This window comes from Belonocnema kinseyi, chromosome 2, assembly GCF_010883055.1.
Source record: "Belonocnema kinseyi isolate 2016_QV_RU_SX_M_011 chromosome 2, B_treatae_v1, whole genome shotgun sequence".
In the NCBI taxonomy this organism is placed as follows: Eukaryota; Metazoa; Arthropoda; class Insecta; order Hymenoptera; family Cynipidae; genus Belonocnema; species Belonocnema kinseyi.
In genome coordinates, this window is record NC_046658.1 from 73,581,717 (window position 1) to 73,589,484 (window position 7,768).

Sequence of the window (7,768 nt, forward strand, 5' to 3'; positions counted from 1 at the left end):
GATTTGAATTAGACATATACTGATTCAGATTTAGAGAGTACAAAGAAGACGAATTTTTAACAAAATACAGGAATGTTCAACTCAGAAAGGACAATTTTTATACAAATAGTTTCATTTCAAATGAAACATATAAATTTTAAACCAAAAATGAAATGGTTGCATTTTCAGTTAAAAAAATCATTTTCAACAAAATAGTCAAATTTTTGACTGGAAACATATTGGTCGATAGTAGGGCACTTGACTTAAGTTAGCAACATTTTTTTCAATATTACAAAAATGTATATAATTTTAAAAGATATTTATGAGTAAAATTTCTAAATATCTTTTAAATTAACTCCAATTTTTCCAAATATTTAGCAGAGCGATTTTCATTTGATCGCGGTTTACCTGCTCGACGTACCCTCGCCGCGCTGTGTTGAGCATTGCCTGAGGGGGGCCCTTTGTTCCTCATGAGGAATAAAACACGGGACATCAGATTTTTATAATATTGTAATCAGCAATTTAAAAATATTATATTCGAATTGTACGTTTATTTGCGATTCCAACGATATGTTACTTGCAATAAAAAGATTAAAATTAGAATAAGTTATCGCAGATATGCTTATTGTTATTTTCCAGAAATTCCCGTCGTCGTTTTCTAAGAAATAATCATTAATATACAATTTTAATATTAACTATGACTTTTAAAACAATTTTTAATTGTTTAAACAAATGTTAATTATTTAAACAATAATTTATTCGCCTGAAATTTTAAAAATGATCTTATTTTCTTATTGAAATGCAATATTTTGTCATTGTTTGAAGTAGTAAATTTTTCTAAAAACATTAAGTAATTATTTTGAAAAATTAATTATTGTTTATTTTAAAAAATTTTCAATTGAGCCAGAGATGTCCAATTTTAATCAAATTGGTATCATATGCTACTTTCTGTTGAATAATTATATAATTTTGACACATTTATTTTATTGTTTAATAATTTTCTTTTCTTTAAACAATATTTATTGGCTAAAGCAGTTTTTTTCGTCAACTAAAAGAATTGCAATAAAATAGAACACATAGCATTATATTTCTGACTTTATAACGTATAGAAAGAAAAAATTTAACACTTTTTAATCCAAAAATATTTCGAAATCGTAATTAATTATATGTCTTCTATTTAATAGTTATCGAAAAATAACTGCTTGAGCAAATGAAAATTGTGTGAACAAATAGAACTTTGTTAAATATTAAAAGAAATGTATGAAAATTATGTAATTATTATTATATATGTGTATGTACGCATATATGTATGTTTGTATGTATGTGCGTATATGTATGATATTAAATATACGTATTTAATTTTTCAATCAAAATCAAAAGAAAACTTTCTGTACGTAAAAATTAAGTGAAAAATGAACTTAACCCTTTTTTAATAAAACCAATTTCAGAAGCCAAAAAACATTGCTACGAAAATAATTTTTCAAAAAGTTTGTTTCCAGCGATGCATACTTGCTGAGCACATTTTTCTCTTAATTTTTTTTAAACAGAAACTTATACTTTAAAATTGTATATTGAATTTGAAAATTACCCTTGAATTATTATTATATAAACTCCTAATCTGTTCAGAAAACATAATAATAATGATAATAATAATAATTTGAAATTTAAAAAATACATATTAAAATAATTAGGTATAATTATTCATATTATTATCAAAGTATTATTGTTCTAAAAACTAAAGATAATAAATTTAAAAAATCTATTTATTATAATAACATTTTATAGTTGAAAAATTCATTAAAACCAATGCTAAGTTAAATAATTAATTTTAAATTGTAATGTGAAATTCAACAATTTTTAAGGAAAACTTAAAATTTTATACATTGAAACATTTAGCAGGTAAAAATTAAAAAATGTTACAGGTTAATAGTTGAAGGGGTATGCTGAAACTTGATTTTTGTTGTTGAAGATTTATCATTTTAGTTGAAATTCATCTACTTGGTTGAAAACCCGTTTTTTTATAATTTTAAATTAATTTTTTGAACTAAAAATAAATCTTTTTGGTTAAAACATTACGATTTTAGTAGCATATTTAGCTCTTTGGATAAAAAATAAATTATATTGTTGGAAATTAATGTTTTATTTGAAAATTCAGCTATTTCACTTTTGGTTCAAAATTTATATTTTGACTACTTCAAGGTAAGTGGGTAAACATTCATGCATTCTGTTGAAAATTCATTTTTCTTGTTGATAATATTAATTTTTTTAAACTGGCAATTCAACTATTCCATTCTTGTTTGTTTGTCAATTGAACTATTTGTCGTTTAAAATTGACCTTTTCTTAAAAAAAATGAATGTTTTTTTATGTAAAATTACAAAACTTAAACAATTACTTTTTTTTTAAACAGTGTTTTAACCGTAATAAGGTGCTAATTCTATTTTCGTAATTTTGGGCTCACAACTACGCAGCCATTCATACCGAGTATTCTTACAACAGAAGTAGACCATAAAAGGAGGAAAATTTCCCAAATTTATTAGGTTCAACCAGGTATACGGACTATAGGGAAAGATATATACGGGTCTTACTTAATTCCAGAAGAATGCTTTCTAGGTTTTCCCCGCAAGTAATTGAGGGGTTCAAACTTAAAAGGCCTTCCATAAATATGGGTCATATATCTCTCAAACTTAAGACTATGTTGTAGAACCCATTGCAGTTTAATGTTTAGGAATTTGCAATCGTGTATGTTACATTAAAATATTTAGTACTTATATTACTGTTTTCTTCTATTTTATTTGAAATCTGTACACTTTAAGGTAGTATTTTGTGTGTATATATTAGTTATATTTTCTAAAATATGTGATTCTAATTTCAAGGCAAAAGTGCCATCAATCATTTAAATCATACAATTAAAAATAATGTTGTAAAAAGCTCTGAATAAAAAGTTTGTAACATTTTGAAATGTTCAAGCATTTTTATCAAATTAATCTTTTGCCTGACAAACAACGCCACTGATAATAAACAATGAAGTTCTTGAAAGTAATTTATTCTTGAAAGTATCATACCTTAAATTTCGTTTTAAAACAATATAAATCTGTAAAAGTAGAGGAGAGTACTCGAATATGAGATACTCTCGTAATGTAAGAAAACTGGGTATCAGCTAAACTAAGAGACCCACTCTGTTGGTTCTATCAATCTATCACTAATTTGTAGCCCTTGAAGAAAGAGTAATTTCGTGGTATAGTCCATTTTTCATTGGGCTTCTAAAGATTATAGACGAACTTTTTGTGAAATCGATGGTGGTCGAGTTCTTAGAAGGGAATTCTTTAAACCCTCTTTATTATTCATTAAATATATATTTAGCAGTAAAGATTGTCTGGAGTGATGGGGATTGAATAACTAAATAGGAATATATCGATAGTGTTAAAGATTTTCATTGTACAGTTCAGGCATAGTAAATGCATAGTTGCACGGTGTGGTTCTCATTTTGCATTTTGTTAGCTATTTCCTGGGGTATCTCATATTATGAGAATAGTTTGACGAGTTTGGAAAAAGCACTTTTTTACGTTTTTTGTATTTTCACCATAAAAAAAATTTTTAATAAAATTTTTTATTTGAGCTTCTTATGACAAACTAAATTTCCTTTAAAATGACCTATATTACTTTTAAATTCAGTACATAGAATTCCGACAATCACGCCAAACAGAGTTGTTATCTCATATTTGGGACATTTGGGTACTCTCCTCTTTACAGGGTGGATACGCTGAGGCTTACAAACATGGCGAACCGAGTGCTACCCGAATTGAACAATAGCAGGAGAGAAGTCATTATACAGGGGTATTTTCATATTTCGCGCCTTTGAAGTTGCATTCGGATCGGCCATTCGGTCAAGTCCGTCCATCTTCGGATCAAGTTTACAATAGTTTCCATGGTTGCGTACGAAACTTCAAATGGATACATCTGTCAAAACAATATAGGTAATGTTACATAGTAATAACAAATAATAAAAGTGTTTAATTAATAATGAAATAAGACATGTGAACTAAGAAGTAAAAGTCAATTTTTTCTGTGCCAATAACATTATGAAATGTCTGCTGAGTGACAAATACTATAAAATAGTAATAATATTCTGCGCTTCCAATGGGCGAAAAGTGAATTGTGTATACCGCTTATTTACGGCATAACAACAGGTATGTTATGAATAGACTATTATTACCTAAATTATCGCTACTGATACTGTCAGTGATAACCATGAAAACCCACAAACATTTCTTTGGTAAAGAATAATCAATCGAAAGTATAATAAACATGCCGGGCCGATCTGTCGTTATTTCGAGGTTATGTTCAGATTCACCTGTTTGCCCTGATCGCTGTAAGTGAATGTAGGTAATGTCAATTTATAGTTTACGCATGTAATATTTCATTCGCTTTATTTAAAACATATCCTGTCTATTCATAACATACGCCCACTGGAAGCGCAGAATATTATTACTATTTTATAGTATATGTCACTCAGAAGACATTCCATGATGTTATTGGCACAGAAAAGAATTGACGTTTACTTCTCAGTTCTCATTTCATCATTAATTAAACACTATTATTTGTAATTACTATGTAACATGACCTACATTGTTTTGACAGTTGCATCCATTTGAAGTTTCGTACGCAATATGGAAACTATAATAAACTTGATTAGAAGATGCACGGACTTGACCGAATGGCCGTTCCGAATGCAACTTTAAAGGCGCGAAATATGAAAATACCCCTGTATAATGGCTTCTCCCCTGCTATTGCGCGATTCGGGTAGCATTCGATTCGCTATGTATGTAAGCCCCAGCGTGTCCACCCTGTATATGCATTTTAGCTACAAACTGTATATTAATTAATACAATCTGTAACTGATAAACATATGTTATAATAGTTACTTAATTTTAGCGTTTTAGAGAAAAATTTAAGGTATTATAATTGAAAATATACTATTTTTTTGTTTCTAAAGAAATCTCAAAATTCTTTATAAAATTGATAAATTGGCTTTATCCTCTGCTTGATTTTATACGGAATTTTTAATTTTGATAGCATTCAACATTTTAAAGAGAAAAATGTTTAGCTTTGTCATAATTAAAATAAATAAAACTTATCAGTCATTAAAAAATAGGTGAACATAAAACTTTTTCCGGTAATGTAATAAAATTATAAGTCATAATTTATGATTTATAGCATATAAATAGCTATGTAACGATATAATATTTAAAATTTTAATTTTAAAAGTAAATAATTAGTTTTCATTATATAACTACTCACTAATAATTGTGAATCATTAGAATAATTATATAATAAATACTTAATATTCGAGTATGCACAGCTGTCCATGACATGGGCATAGGAAACAAGGGACTAGGCATGCCATTGCGGGGGTGATGCAATGAAGGGGGAGGTCCGCCACCTTTTGATGTCCCGCGACAAACATGGCAGTGCCCACATGTCTATATTTTCATGCACAGCTTGTCGGCAAAAATGCTCGTGCGTATACTCAAATGGCACATCGTAAGATGGCGGCTCTCCCCACTCATGGAATTCTCCCCCTGAGTTGAAATATTTGACAAGTTGCGACTTTTTCGAAAAAGGAAGGTGGCGGCGCTAGGGGGGTTTTCCAACTCCAAACTTTGCCGTCGCTTCGCCTGCTACACGGCAGTCACGGAAATCTTAAAAGTACCGCTTTTCCTCACAAAATAATTACTCCAAGGGACCCAACCGATGTCGGCTCATATATTTTCTTCCTTCTCCCAAAAATTCGATAAACTAACTTATTTAATTCAAGAAAAAAAAGGCGGACAAAACTAACATTACAAGGTCAAATTTTGATTGCGTCACAGACTACCATTTACCCTTAAGGGCATGTGATACACTTAGAAAATTGTCGATTTTACCAGTTTTAGGTTCCCCCGGCTTTATTTCTAGAATAATAAATGTTTTCTCCTAAAAATGTGGGAAATTATAGCGAACATGCTAACGGACGTCCCCACACACTTTTTTTGTAGGTTAATTCAAAAAAGTTTTAATTTAGCAGAATGTGATTAATTTGCATAGCGTTTAGGAAATAGTATCGAATTTTTCAGTGTTAGATTCTCCCGGCTTTTTTTTGGATAAGAAATATTTTGCCTTCAAAATCTGGAAAATGATAGCGAACATGCTAACGGACGTCCCCGCACACTTTTTTTGTGTTTTTTATCAAAACATTTTTGATATTGCTAACAACGTGCGTGTATATTTCCAGGTTATGTGTGTTACAATTCACCCGAGCGTTTCTTCGAAACTACACAATATTTTTGGCCGAAAACTTTGGAATTACAAATAAACATAGTGACTAATCTCCCGGAACTAAGTACTAACCTTGTTTGCAGCCAATCAAAAAAGTTTATTTTAGAAATAATTTCCAGATTATCGGAAAGGCAGAAGCCCGTGAAGTTGGCACCCCAACTCTAAAATATCAGATTTTTTTGTATGGAATCGTTTGGTGGTCGTTTGGTGGTGTTTGGTGTTCAACTTTGAAGGTTTGATAGTCAAAATTGAAAAAGTTATTGATTTTTCAAATTTGGGGTGCCAACTTCACGGTGGCACAGCACTTTTTAATATTTTCAAAAAATTCTTTTTGGTATCGTTTGGTGGTCGTTTGGTGGTGTTTGGTAGTCGACCGTGAACATTTGGTGGTCAAAATAAAAAAAGTTATCGAGTTTACAAAATTGGTGCCTCAACTTCCGTTAGCACCCCACTTCAATTTTCTTTTTTAATTCCTTATGGCATCGTTTGGTGGTCGTTTGTTGGTGTTTGGTAGTGATTTGTGAACGTTTGGTGGTCGAAATTACAGGATATATCGGATCTTTTAGAAAATACATGTGGCCCGTGATGGGACTCTGCGCATGCTTATACGCATTGTGATTGGTGCGAAATTTGAATTTGAAAATGCTCTTTTTCAATGTGAACGCTGTTTGGCAAGTATAATTGTACATAATTGTAGTTTTTAAGTTTTCCAACATTATAGGTTTTATTATTTTTGAAATCTGAACTCTCTTATCATTTTATATTTTAAGTTTTTCTACTTTTAATTACAGGGTAATCTTTGGAAATTGACTCAAAGTCCTGGTCCGGAAAATTCATTAAGGCAATGTACATTGAAATAAGTTCCTTTACTGTAAACTAAATCAAGTAATACTTAAAAAGACAACTTAACAGAACCATAATTCAGTATCAATTCAGTATCGCGCTCCGTCTTTGTATTTTTCCCACATTTGTCCACCTTTTGCAATACATTTTATTCTCAGCTGCCTTCAAAAACGTATCATTTCAATCAATTTATATTATTAAAATTTATAATATGCATTGGCATTGTTTATTCTCAGCTACCTCCAAGAACGTATCATTTCAATCAATTTGTAAGGTTTATGTTAAGTTCCTATAAATTTTAAAAAACGTTATTAAAGAATAGTGACAGAAATTAAGATTGAAGAATTAGCTATGAACTGAAGTTCCTGGATGGTAAATAATATTAATCTTTTAAATTTTGTTTGTATTTTTTTGGGGGCATTCTGAAAATTTTGACAATAATTCCAAATTAGGACAAATTCTCTTTATCTAAAAAACTCATATGGTGTAGTGTAAATTTTTATTTGAAGATTTCTTGAAGAATTCTAAACTATCATGTGGAAATATGTACCTACAGCTAGAAGAGGAAAGTCACATTTTGAGTAAACGAGTTGATAAGGCAAGAGAGAATTTTTCAGAAGTTTTCTTCTA